Raw genomic sequence first — 14,696 nt, 5'->3', positions numbered from 1 at the left:
GTGGGTCAACAACCCTTTGTATAATGTCATAAATGTTCTTCATTCATATATGGACAGAGAAATGTCTTCTAATTGTGTCGAAACAAACATTGCCAAGTATGTCACAATCCCCGACCAAAAATGTTTCTCATTTCAGCCCTTTAACATAGGGTAGCTTTTGAGTTGTAGTTTTTTTTCACATATTTTTCTTTATATAACATTATGATCTGTAGTGAAATATGATGAAATGCAGTATAGACAAAGACAATCAAAGACATACAGGGATGGTGACAAAAGTGGTACATGGAATTTTTCCTATTCCAGCATTACTTTTTTGCAATAAATGACTAATATGTAGCAAAGTGCAGCAGTCCTGGGATGGTGACAAAAGCTTTGATGCAACTCTGGCAATTTAGGTAAAAGTGCAGACAAAAAATTGAATCTCAAAATTAAGAATCTGTCAAGATACCAGAAGGAAACCTTTTTGTTTTTGCTTGAACATTCTTGAGGGAAGACAGGGATCTGACTAGACCACAGTGGCGGAGATGTCAGGGGACTCTTTCAGCGAAGCTGTCTTACAGCTAAGGTAAGTCTAGGTTGAAGTATGGGAGTTATTGCCTCCTTAAGATAAGACCACTTTGTGGAACGGGCCCCTGGGTATAAGATCCAATGACCCCTTAATCCTCAAAACAATATTTTGCATTGAGGTTCTGACAAGGACAATGACCTTCTTTCTAGACACTTGAAAGCACAGGACTCTCTTCCTCATGGCTTACATTTAGACATCAATCAAATACTTGTGGTAATTTCAAATGTCAATATTGTCTGTACTTCTGAAGTCTGGACTCTTTGTAGATAAACATTAACTCACTGGCATGAAAATATTTTTAAAGACATTTTTGCTTAAGTTTTACAAAAATAGAATTTAAAGAGATCCAGACAATCTCTTCATTTCCTGGAAGACGAAAAATATAGACTCCCTAATGTGGTTGATTTACTTGGGATTTTTTGGATGTTTTTGTTTTAGGTTACATGCAAAAGATACTTTGCTGATCAGGTGGTTTTGTCTGGAACAAAAACATGTTCTAGATTGTCTGGAAGTATTTGCATATCTCTGTGACAGAAACTTATGACGTTTTTCTCACTCCTTTTGATCTTGTCATCCAAGTTCAGTGTCAATTGAGCATCAGGGTTCTTAGACAACCGTTTTAATTTTTTAATTTAATTTTTCAGATTGATTATTTTTATCTTCAACTTGTATTCATTTCCAAGAACACCAAGATCCTTGACATTACAAAATATCCATGAAAGCAGCCATCTGAAAAGTATCCATTTGGCATTTAACAAATGTCTTACACCAAAAAGAATACTTTCAACAAAAAACAACACATTATAGTCAATTTCAAAGACCATCCAAAACAAAATGGCAATTTTTTCATCAAGTTTAATATTCAAAGGTCACATATGATTTTTAGGTCAAAACCAATTTCTCAAACAAATATCAATCAGTTTTCTGTTTTTGTTAGTCATGCGTGGAGATCACATTTTCAAAACTGATATTTTTCACAATTAATACAGTTATCAATGAATTCACAATTGTTTCATTTTAATGTTGAGTGTAAATATCTTGTTCATATCCTTAAACTGATTCTGAAGTAAAGTAACATTTAAACAGCCAGACAGTCAGAGCTGGTTACACTAAAATTAGGACTCCTATGATGTTACCACATTAAAAACTAGGATTCACAAAGACATAAAATCCCACAACACATAACTGATTTTGATGTCACCGCTAACAAATATATCTTAATACTCAATCCCTTACTGTTTTATACACACTTATCTTTTTCAAAGTCTGAAATCACTCTACGAACATTGAAATAATCAAGGAATGTTCCATGTTTTCAGACACTGAAACGACGCTGTTAACTAAGTCTACTGTACCTTGATCTGTTTATGGGAAGCCCTCCACATCACTGGGCTGTGACTGCTTACAGCTAAATTTACCACTGAAGAGGTATCAGAAAGACTTAAAAGCAACGTTGATGACGCCATATCTTCACTCGATGTTTACAATGGGCAGACAAGAAACAGAAACTCTTAGTTTGGCACTCAGCCAAGATTACATGAGCGTGTAAAACTAATTGTTGCCAAATTTTAAAACCTTTCACCAGGAAGAATTGTGATGACTTTAACACATTTTGTGAAATACAGAGTGGTGTTTGATAGTGAGTCACCGAGAAAGCCTTCTTCTAGTCTGTCATACAGACCCTCAAACAAACATATCCAAGAAAGCCCATGCAAGTCTAGAATATCATAGTTTCAGGGCTCCTTTTTGTTTTATATTTTATCATTATAATTTAATTTTTTTCTCGGTGAAATATGTTCATTTCAGAGACTATATGTTAGTTTATCTTTCCTTCATAACATCTTCATTTCAACCCTTCCTTCATCCATTTCAATAAAACTTCCAGCTTGACTTCAACAAGTTCCACTTTGTTTCTCCAACCACTACACTTGGAGCAGTTTATAATCTCAGCTCTCTGGGAACAAGGACGTGGTCTTTGAGGGCAATTTATAAGTCTAGCGCCCTATAAACCATCAGAGAAATCTATATTCTGACTTTCTGTGAAGTTCTAGCTAGAACTAGATCTAATCAATCTGTCTTAATTTCTAGGAATCTGCAGGGCACATATACATTAAAGCAAATAGTTAATACTTAAAACTATTTATTTCCATAAAAATAGTACCTTTCTAAAATTGTATCTGTATATATATTCTGACAAAAACCATGTTATTCACATTGTGATATGCTCATACTGTATAAATGGTCACCTGAGTGAGTGAGTTCTAGTTACATAGCAATGTGCGTGTACGCATGTGTGTGTGCGTGCGTGTATGTAAAATTTACCTGTTCAGTGAATTATGCTGAGATAGATTCTGTCAGATGATCACATTAACTGTCATGAACGTTTATTATCCCCCTCAACGTCCGTCCGTCCGTCCGTGCACATTTGTCTTTTCCGGAGCAGAACTCTAAAACCATTCAATATTTCTTCACCAAACTTGGCACATAGATAGATCTGGTGGCATTATGCTTCTCTTAGCATGATGATCATTTCGTGAAACCAAGCCCCGATCAATGGAGCAGCATTCTATTGCTGTCAAAATTAGAAACTACTGCCATTGTCCACAAGATTCTTAATAGCACAAATTTCACCCAGACATAACTGATGTATCATTGATCTTGTAATTGTAACTACTTCCCTGAAGAAGGCTGTTAATGAGCAGAGCCACTGCCGTGAAAGATAAAAGTCCTGGTCACATCATACCGAGTGATCTTAAAAGATGATGCTTGTTGTTACCTTGCCTTGTGCTTAGTATCAAGTAGAAAAAACAAGACTTGAAGCCAGTACACCAAGTCTGAAAGAGGCATCTATGCTAACTACCTGATGGAGAAGCACAAGGTATGCACATCACCATATAGATGAAATAACCTTCAAAACACAGTTAAACCCACATTACCTCACACTCCCATCAAAGAAGGTTAATGTATTAATCTGGCCAACTGAGCTGAACTACAAAGAATCCGCTATCCCTTGCACTGTGCATGTTTGTTAGTTTGTCGTATTAAGGTCGAAGCCAGTTTTGTCCCTCACGATCTGCATAAATTACGAAAAAAATGTAAAGAACTTGTTTGAAAGTTAACAGACATGTTCCTACAAAGATCTTGTGCAATTAAACCATGTATGTTCAGTCCTTAAAACAACACCAAATGTATACATTAGGCTAAAAATGTGTCAATATGGCTGTCTTGTGGAGGGTTTAAAGAAGCATTTTTCTAGTATTTCAACACAAACATGTCTTTGACCACTGTTTATTTCTTATAGAGATAAAGATAAAAAGGTACTGGTATTGGAATCCTCTTTGCTCGCAGGAGTGCTTGTTCAATCTTATTTCTGTTTTCACTCATTATAGCAGATCTTGTATATTTGAGCAAGTGGTAAATACAACACATGCTAGTTTAACTGAGTGAGTGAGTTTAGTTTCACGCCACACTCAGCAATATTTCAGCTATGGTGGCGGTCTGTAAATAATCGAATCTGGACCAGACAATCCAGTGATCAACAACATGAGCATCGATCTACAATTGGGATACGATGACACATGTCAACCAAGTCAGCGAGCCTGACCACTCAATCCCATTAGTCGAGTTTCACGACAAGCATGGGCTACTGAAGATCAATTCTAACCCGGATCTTCACAGGTCCCAAGTTTAGAAAAGAAAGAAAAGACTAGTTGTCAGATTTTGAACAAGTCTGATAATTAAGTTGCCATTATCACAAAGTTGTCATAATTTTAAAACATGACATTTCCAATGCATTTACAGTAAACTCCCACATGTCTACTGAATCTACTAACTACAGTAATGTCTAAGGATGCCACGATACATCGATGCATCGATGCATTGATACTTTTTGTAAGATGATACAATTATCGATACATTCAAAACTGTATCGATATTTAGTTTTGAAAGTATCGGTTTAAATATGTTTATGTATCGTTTATATTTTGCAATTGTATCATGTTTTTTGATGTTATGAGCGTTATGAATGATTATTTTTCATGTACAAAGATGGGAAATTAGAACTTTTTAATCTCTGAGAATAAAAAATGTTGATCTTTTCATGGACAATTATATAATATGAAATATTAATGTTCAATATGTAACTAAATTTATGCATAGGTATCGTGCTACGTATCGAATCATGACATGGGTATCGTGATACGTATCGAATCATGACATGGGTATCGTGATACGTATCGAATCATGACATGGGTATCGTGATACGTATCGAATCATGACATGGATATCGTGATACGTATCGATTCATGAAACTAATGTATCGTGACATCCCTTGTAATGTCGTTATATGATCAAACCAACTCAACTGAACTACCCCTAAAACTGGTCTCACTAAACAGTCCTCAGTCTACACGATTAAAACATGTAATGATTGAACAATCCCTCAAGCAGATAGTACCGGCACAGATACTTCCCCTCGTGGAAGCTTGCTTACTTACCTCCATTACCCAAGGAGCAGAGAAGGCTTCTTCTTGAAAGTTCTACATATGTTTCCGGTAAATTACTTACTGTTAACAAGTCAGTATCAGAGGGCAGTGCACTAAATACTTGAGTAACTCGCAAGGGAGGGATCCAGACTGCACGATTTCCCAAAGCGTGGTTTGTGAGTTATCTACTAATAAAGCATGAGGCTTCCCCTCACCCTGACCATACCCACGCTAGCTTAAAGTACCTGGTACATTCATGAATGAATTGAGGCTCTACAGGGGTACAGCACACACCTGTACATGGACCGGGCTATGGTCAATCAAACCATGTGGACGGCCATGGTTCATTTATCTTCGACTGTGATTAGATGCCATTCAATGCTTCTCGGGATCAGCTGACAACAAGTGGCTCGACTCTCCAAACTTGTAGGATGGTACGTTTCAATTTTTATTGCCTCAAATAAACTTTCGAGGTGAAGACATGTCTCTTTGTAAATTTACATTTATAATTAATTCACATAGATGAACCAAGAACCCGATACTGTTAAGGCTTAAACCATGTACTTACACTCCACCTGTTACCTAGAAATCTGTTGCGCAAAAATGAACAGTGAGATTAGTTCATGTTGCACCATTCTTGATTTGCCAATCGCCATACTGTTGCGATGAATATCCTGGGCCCAAAGGCCAATCATAACATTAGGTAACATTCTCCAATCAGTAGCTCAGCACAAAATTTCTCTTGCTTAAGAAAGTGATTGTATTGGCAATATATTTAGAATCTTGTTTTTCGGGTATGGCTCTAAATTAGGTTATGGAAATGGGTGGATTATATTTATCATAATAACATGTAGCAATCCCAGTACATTGAATAATTGAGGATGACTCAATGACTGTTGAAAGAATTGTTTTCCTCATGTATACTACACAAAAAAAGTCAAGGATCACCCAATCCCTTCATATCACTACACTTAGCATGACATGGCATAACATGCACATATAGCAATGAGGAAAAAAAGCAGGCGCACTTAACTTTTTTCAGTAGTATATGTCAAGCTTGCATTCTATCAGAGTCCAAGAGAGACTGAGTGAGTTGGGTTTTACGCCGCTCTTAGCAATATCACGACAGGGGACACCAGAATTAGGCTTCACACACTGTACCCATGTGGGGAATTGAACCCAGGTCTTCAACGTGACAAGCGAATGCTTTAACCACTAGGCTACCCCACGGCCCCGAAGATGTCAGAAATACAGGTCTGAGGAATGCAAACTGAAAAGACTGGATCGGGCAACTATGTACTAATATTGGGTTCTTGGAATTGTTCTTGATTAATTATAAGTAAGCAACCCAAAACTTATTACATACATGTATATTTTTCAGATATACACAGTTTATTTGTAGCTCTATGAAGTCATACATTACATAATTTATTCACAGCCACCACGCCTCCCCCATACAGAGCCTCACCAGTTATCAGTCATGCAGTGACTATTATACAGGGAAGCAAACACTGCGTTTCACATATGTCCACAGTAAGCCTGCTGAATTGTTCAAAACAATTTTAAGTGACAAAGTTCACATTCCAAGCCATGCTCACTGCTCAGGTCAAGCTGACCTTATTTGATGTTCCCATATTTTGGATCAAATTATTTGTTTTTATAAAACTGACCTAATTTTTAAGCTGTATTAAAGTTTTCCAGATTGCTGCTTCAGCAGACATTTATAACATTCTGTAAAACATTTTACCGCGAAGCTGAAATCAAGATAGGTTTATATATATTATGGGTTTCTTGAAAGTAAGAAGTGGCATGTCAAACATGGATATTTCCAAATGTTAAATTAGCTGAACAGCTGAGAGTTTTGATGAGAAAATTATGGAAAAACAATTTCTGAAAATATAACTCGATATTCTTGTGTCAGAATGTGTCTGCCACCTTGATATATTCTTATTTGAAAACAGGAAGAACTAGGGTTCTTATTAAAAAGTAAGTTCATTTTGATGGCTGTTTGTGAAAAACAGTTTATAATACCTCCATTTACAATGATACCTTGGACCCATCAGCCATCATGCCTTCTTTTCAGAAGTGATGTCAACATCATCTTCTCTCCAATCAAAAGTTCAGCACAAAATGGCTCTTGCTCATGAGAATATTTGATAGGTCAGCTATTTTTAGCATCCTGACATTCACAATGGTCTCACAACAAGGATCTGGTTGGAAAGGAGTCCAGGTATTTTGGTGTTGTCAAAGGCAACTAACAGGATTGTGATTGGCTGATGCAAGTCATCATATCCCAGTTACACAGACAAATCCACATTATGTGAATCACGTGATTGCTGGTCCAGACTAAATTATTTACATACCGTCGCCATACAGCTGGAATATTGCTGAGTGTAGCATTAAACAACCAACAAATAAACCTTGACCCAAAGTCTGAATAATTATTAAGAATGTAAAATAATGATCAATTCCTTAAAGGTCACATGCAACGTAAAACACAACTTTGCAGATTCTGATACCTTTCGGTATGGACTTACCGAAACAAATCATCAAAAATGCAAATTCAACTTATAAAGTTGAAAAATAACGCAATGAAAAAAACCGTGCAAAATCGGAGATCAAACGATTCACTAATTTTCCCCCAGTGCTTGGGGGAAAAGTGGTTTCAACAGCTGGGCTGCGCTCATAGCACATGCGCAGTGAAATAGGTTCGCGCAGCTAGGAAGCGGGTTGTCCGTTGAATACTCGGTGAAGGCTTTGGTGTGAGTTATTTCTCTAATGTTTTGTTGATATTTCACAGGTGCGAGCTTTTTATATGTTATGACAGTAAATTAACTGTTTATATAATTTCATTTGTTTATTTCACCTCACGTTCTTCTTACCGAGTCGCTTTCGCGGTTCGATACTTAAAAGCAATGTCATTATTAGCGTTGACAGAATTTCTAACTGTGATATAGATATGTCGTTGTCACAGACAACAAAACTCAATGTCTGTTTTATTGACACCTATGTGTCTGCCTGCCTGCCTGTCTGCTAATGACAATATTCAATACACAACTTCGATCACTGACCATATGCAATTTGAACTTAACACCTATCATACACCATAAACAAAACGCATTGATTTATGGCCCGAGTTCGGTCTCTGTCACATTATGTAATTACACAGACAGGCAGGTGTGATACTTGTACACATGACATGTTATGATGTCTGTTGATTGCAAAATGTTATACACAAAATATGAGCATGTATTTACAAAACCCAACATCTCTATATATACACACACACAATGAGCCGTGAGGGCATCTGCAAATGAACCAGCCGTTACACTTGAGTGCACACCCACCCGCTCTGACTGGGTTCAGTATCCTGGCTGCTTCGTTTCTTGGGAAGTAAACCCAAGTACAAAATATTGCACTTTTGATTTGCGATTGTACGCTTATAATTTTGTTTATATGTTTTTTTCATAATCAGCAATGTATATTATATGTCATGAATAAGTGATAATTGTGTTTTAATTATGCTTGATTTTTTGGTTGCATGTGACCTTTAAAGACTTGTGCAAGTCTAACCTGCTTCCAGGGGACATCATAAGGCAGTAAGATTGTTTTAAATGCCAGACTAACAACATAGAGCTCTGGTAGGTAACACCTTCCTATAGAATGTGGGTCTGGTTTGTCCAAATACAACACTGGGAAAAACGTTTAACTGAAAACTGCTTAAACCAAATGACAAATTCAACAAGAGTCACCTGGGCATGACATATTCCCTCAGTCAGGTGCAACTTGGAAATTGGGATACTTTTACCCCATGTTGGGATACCTTCAGTTTGGTGAAGAAAACATAATGCTGCAGTAAATTGTGAAAATGCCAAATCCGAAAAAAATCAGTATAGTAAGTCTTTAATGAAGAAATATTCAACTGTTTTGGAGAATACCATGATATTCAATACAAGTACAATTTTTCATCATGAAAACATTAAAAAAAATAAAACACAGGTGATCAAGAGGCACCTGTTCACCACAAGATGGAACTGTATGCCAAGCGTCAACAAGAAACAGGAGCAAGACAGACAGACATGCTGATTGCTATGTACCAATCTTTCAGTGGTATAAACAAACTAGGGGAATATATTAGTGAAAACATATCAATCAATCATTCATTCATTCATTACATTGTTCATGACTTAGAGAGGGATAGTGAAAAGTGAAAACTGACTGACTGACTGGATGGATGGATGGATAAAGAATAAATGAATGAAATAAATGAATGAATGAATGAATGAATGAATGAATGAATGAATGAATGAATGAATGAATGAATGAATGAATGAATTCTCTGTTAACAAAACATTTCAGTGCCGTACAACTACCACACAAAGTACTTTCTTCTTTCACAAACAGTCTATTTCACACATGGCGTGAATCACAAAATCAATCCTGCCTACCTGAAACTAAACTTCAGTGATCAAGTCGGATCCATAAAACTCCAAAGAAATCCTGAAGAAGAAAACTTCCTCTCACTTTGAGAAAGGTAACCAACTCTCAAAATATCATCATCCACCTGAGTCGAAATGCTTCACGGAATGACAACACAAAGCTGTAAATAATGCTCCACAACTCAAGTCATCTCTAAGTTTAACGGTAAGAAAGTTTTGCTACCTGTCCGATGTTACATCAGGGTTCAAAATAGACATATGGCCAGCTTGCCCTACAGGGGAATTCCTACATAGTGCTAAGCTTAGCCTACCTACAGTCCCTCCAAGATGAGTGGGCCGTCTATAGTCTGTTCTACTCTCGTACTGTAACATACACTGGCTGGTGAATAACAAAGCTCAAAGGACAAAGATGACATTTTAACAAAAGAAGATGAGATTATAACAGGTGAAGATTACATTTTAACAGGATCATCACATTTGAAAACCTAGATTATATCTTGACAGAAAGATCTGAATAAAACAGATAGCGGTCACATTATCAAAGATGACATGGAGATCATAAAAGACGAAGATCGTCTACCATACAATACGGAGAGTATCGTGATAATACAGCTGCTTCATTTGACATTTAATTTTCATACAAATAACTAATTTTCATTGATCGATCATTTTAATTGTTCGAAGACTGAAAAAATAACAGATTAAATCTTGAAATACCTGGCACTGAGATTTTAATATAAATATGTAAGATTTAACCTTGACCAAACAAATCATGGTTCCAGAGGACCTCCAATTGCTAATTTCAACGTTCTTACATGAAATATAAGTTTCCTGTAAGGTAATGAGTGACTGAGTATTGTTTTATGCCGCTTTTAGCAATATTCCAGCAACATCACGGCGGGGGACACCTCAAATGGGCTTCACACATTGTACCCATATGGGGAATCAAACCCGGGTCTTCAGCATGACAAGCGAACGCTTTAACCACTAAGCTACCACACTGCCCCTGTAAGGTAATGAAATGATGCAGCAGACTGTACTGTAAGGTTTCATGATCACCTGAATTACATGAACTTTACATTTCTTGTCATGAGTTCTGAACCGTGAATATTATTGTACATCCAATGCAATCTATGTATTTTTCTGCGGCCATTCTATACATGTTTGCGCACTGGACACACATTTCTGTGTTGTGTAAAACCATGATATGATTATTGATAAATAATTATTTTTTAAATATCTCCGAATATACACCATGTACATATTTGGGATGGGACAGGTAACTTATTCACAAGGATCAGGCTGATACCCACTCAGCTACCTTGACCTGGTCAGCCACATGCTATATATACCATTAAAAAAAAGTACGGGATATTCCATTTTGCGAGCCTACCACTAGCCAATGCCAATGCATATGAGAAAAAGTAATATATATCCATTTAGATGAAACATTTTCAAAGGAACAGAATAAATTGTCACATTTTCCCTTAATTTCTCTTCATCATCTGTTTCCTCCTTGGCTTCATCATTTGTATTTTATCAATCTTGTAAATCCAATATCCCTATTTTTTTAATGGTATAGCAATAAAACACCACAGTTACACAATGAACGTTCACATTTATTTCTGAATCTGATTTTTTAATATCGGAAAATATACACCTGTACATCTCTGGGATGGGACAGGCAACTCATTCACTAAGTACCCTCAGGACTACCTTGACCCGTGGTTAATCACATGCTATATGGGGCGTCGGGGTAGCCTAGAGGTGAAAGCGTTAGGTCGTCCTACGGAAGGCCTGGGTTCCATTCCTCACATAGGTGCAATGTTTGAAGCCCACTTCTGGTGTCCCCTGCCGTGAATATTGCTAGAAGCATTTTCACGTTTTTTGCTTAACATGCACACATTCCTCCTGACTTTTTTTCATTGGAAGAAAAATACAACTTTAATGTATGCAAGATCAGATTAGTTTAGATCAACTAGTTTTTGCCTGGACGCCACTGGGAAGGTGTGGGGCAGTGGAGGGGGTTAGGCAAGGAGAGGGGTAGGGAAGGAGTTGGCGGTAGGGGTATAACTGACTGACTGAGTTTGGTTTTACGCCGCTTTTAGCAATATTCCAGGAACATCATGGCGGGGGACACCAGAAATGGGCTTCACACATTGTGCCCATGTGGGGATTCGAACCCAGGTCTTCGGCGTGACGAGCCAACACTTTAACCATTAGGCTACCCCACCGCCCCAGGGGTATAACAGTAGTAGTAAATTTGGTCCCAGTCAGAGTACCAACACGTGACCAACTACTGAGTACTCCCCTCCTCTAATGATTATCATTAATCACTTTTTGATACAATCTTGGGCGTTTTCATGAAATACCTGTAAAATCAATATCACCCTTGTGTGCTACCAGTGCCAGTCACAGCACACACAATCAGCTAAACAGCACTATGACTATCTGAAATACACTGCTGATCTGGTTCAATAACAACACTGATACAATGAAAGTCTGATGACCCATTTTTCAGTTTATACATTCCCTAATAATGAGCAAACAAAATGCATAAGATGTACTTATACTTGTCTGACAGCACCATCTTTGGATAAGAAAAACATAGTTCATAAATTCAATATCTAACATATGTAACTGACAACCTACTTAAATAATATCTGAATTTATAAATTACAGTTTCTGGACACTGTAAACTTCTATAAAGAAATCTCCCTTACAGGTTGTAAATAGTAAAGTGTTACTGTGAAACAAATGAATTAATCCAACAAAGTAACTGAACAGAATTAGAGTTAATTACTAACTAGTTTCCATCTCAACCAAAACAAAGAGTTAATAAAACTTATTTTTAATTCCTACCTCAACCTGAAAAAATATCATTATACAAAATCAAAATAGAAAAATCTGTAACCATAAAATGTAAATGTGGACTTATATATAGAACCAGTTTTGTTTCACTCGTGTCAACATCAGCTATGCTGAGCGTGGAAGGCCATGTTTCAGACAGTCTAATTATAGTTCATATGTAACTCATGTCTATTAATAGTAACAACCCATGTGAAACCACTGTGGTAATAACATTATCGATATTTCCCTTTTATAAACAGTAGGACATCAAATATTATATTTAATACCCTTTGTTCTATAAACACAACTTTTGTCTGATGTCATACTGTCTGTGACAGAATCAGCCTGGTTGTTCAACGGCCAGTTCAGTATTGCACAACCAATCAACATGAAGGTGAAAAGGGGGATCATTCGAGACTGCTAGGGGGGACAAGGTGGTTACAGGGAATCCAGGACAAAACACACACACACACACACACACACACACACACACACACACACACACACACACACACACACACACACACACACACACACACACACACACACACACACACACACACACCCGACAAAAAGTGCTCAAAATATGTGCTATGTGCTCTTTGACCTTGTTGAATGTTGAAATATTAACAAATAAATAAATGGATATCATAAACTCTTGACTGTTCTTCTTTGGGGGGGATTTTGTCCGAGGGGGAATTTGTCCAGGGGACTTTGTCCCACGATGCACTTTTTTGGGGGTGGGGAGGGGTGTGTCCGGTTACCAGTTACAGGATGGGGTGAGAGGATGGGGGATGCTGTGTGTAAACAGACAATTTTGGAAGTGTAATACATGAGTGAGTGAGTGAGTGAGTGAGTGAGTGAGTGAGTGAGTGAGTGAGTGAGTGAGTGAGTGAGTGAGTGAGAGTGAGTGAGTGAGTGAGTGAGTGAGTGTGAGAGTATGGTTTTACGCCACTTTTAGCTATATTCCAGCAATATCATGGTGGGGATACCAGAAATGGGCGTCACATATTGTACCCATGTCGGCAATTGAATCCAGTTATGAATAAGGTTACTTGAAGATACTGTTAGTAAAACTACCACTGAAAAATTGTCATTCTGACATGCCTGTTTTGAACATGTGACACTAAATGCACATATATGGTTAAAAAAAATGAGAAAACAACATGAGAAAAAAATCAAACTATGTTCAACACAAGTCTGTGATCAATGATGATTTCATCACCATAGCTGCTGCTGTCATCACATGAAGACAATAACACATAGATGTGACAAAAGTTGATTCCACAACTTGTGAGATACAAAGATCATCCATGTCACCAGGGATGGAAATAACCCATTGCCCGACGCCCGAGTCCAGTGTTTTTTTTCTTTCCGGCAAGCAAATTTGTATATCACACTGTACCAGTGTCCAGTTGATATTCCAATGTTAATTATGTTGTTTATTTAAAAAATCAACAAGAAAACGGACAGTATAGTAGAAAAATTATCAGGGCAAGTGATTTTATATGTGCCACTGTACCGGAGTACACTAGCAATTTTAAAGTTGTGTCCATCCCTGGTCACTAATCTGTACAGATTCAGTTTGAAACAAAAATATATTTTGATTAAAAAGAAAACAAATGCTGAACCTGTTGTTTCCTATTTTTGTATTTGTCTGTTTAATACGGCAGTAGCATTATTCCAACTATATGACATCAATAAATGAAGCATGCCAGACAATCAAGTGATTGACCTCATGAGCATCAGTTTGAGGCTCTTATGGATTAAACTACCAAGCCATCAAGTAGTGTCTAATGGCCGACATAGCAAGCTGGGCACCACTTTTATCAGGAATCATGGTGGTGGTGGAATTGGGTTTAACGTCGTGCTTGAGAATATTTCGCTCATATGACGATGTGCATGCGTGTGTATGGTAGGGCTGCAACGAATACACTATGTGGCGAATATGATACGTATCATGAATATTGGGTAACAAATACGAATAATTATTCACGAACACAATATTGTAGTTAAGTGATTGATGTACAATATGGAATGCCCATGTTGACAGTTTTGATTTGTCACTGCAATAACCAGTCATCTCATGTCACTCAAATATGGTATGTAATAGTTATAATTGACAGTACCATGTGTGGCCTTGGCAAACTAACATGACTTGGGCTACTGCAAGGCTAGTACATATTCCATTACTGCATATCTCACTTTCAAACAGTACACAAGGGTTCAAGTAAAACATGCTCCCTTAAAAAACGTAAATATTCATTAATATTCGGTTCTGGTGGCCACGAATAACAAATTGAATTCATGAAGGGCTACGGTTCGATTCACCAAATATGCGAGTGAATCGTTACA

At 37.3% G+C, this 14,696-nt stretch overlaps 1 protein-coding gene across 5 annotated transcripts in view; it reads right to left on the bottom strand.

Annotated features, from left to right (window-relative positions):
- The window catches only part of LOC124290201 (ligand of Numb protein X 2-like), an 87,904-nt gene that overhangs the window by 58,856 nt on the left and 14,352 nt on the right, over positions 1–14,696 (bottom strand). The window contains exon 1 of one of the 5 annotated variants that reach the window (XM_046726901.1): positions 9,501–9,719. The exons of 3 other annotated variants lie outside the window; for them this stretch is intronic. The gene's annotated coding sequence lies outside the window, so the exon portion shown is untranslated. Of the gene's footprint in view, positions 1–5,064; positions 5,268–9,500; positions 9,720–14,696 lie in introns of those variants that run through there. One more of the 5 variants, XM_046726903.1, reaches the window with a different exon arrangement.

The sequence above is a fragment of the Haliotis rubra genome, unplaced genomic scaffold (assembly GCF_003918875.1).
Source record: "Haliotis rubra isolate DU_JTF1 unplaced genomic scaffold, ASM391887v1 Scf46, whole genome shotgun sequence".
Taxonomy (NCBI): Eukaryota; Metazoa; Mollusca; class Gastropoda; order Lepetellida; family Haliotidae; genus Haliotis; species Haliotis rubra.
The sequence above is the reverse complement of the archived record's forward strand: the minus strand, read 5'-3'. Positions and strand labels throughout refer to the sequence as shown.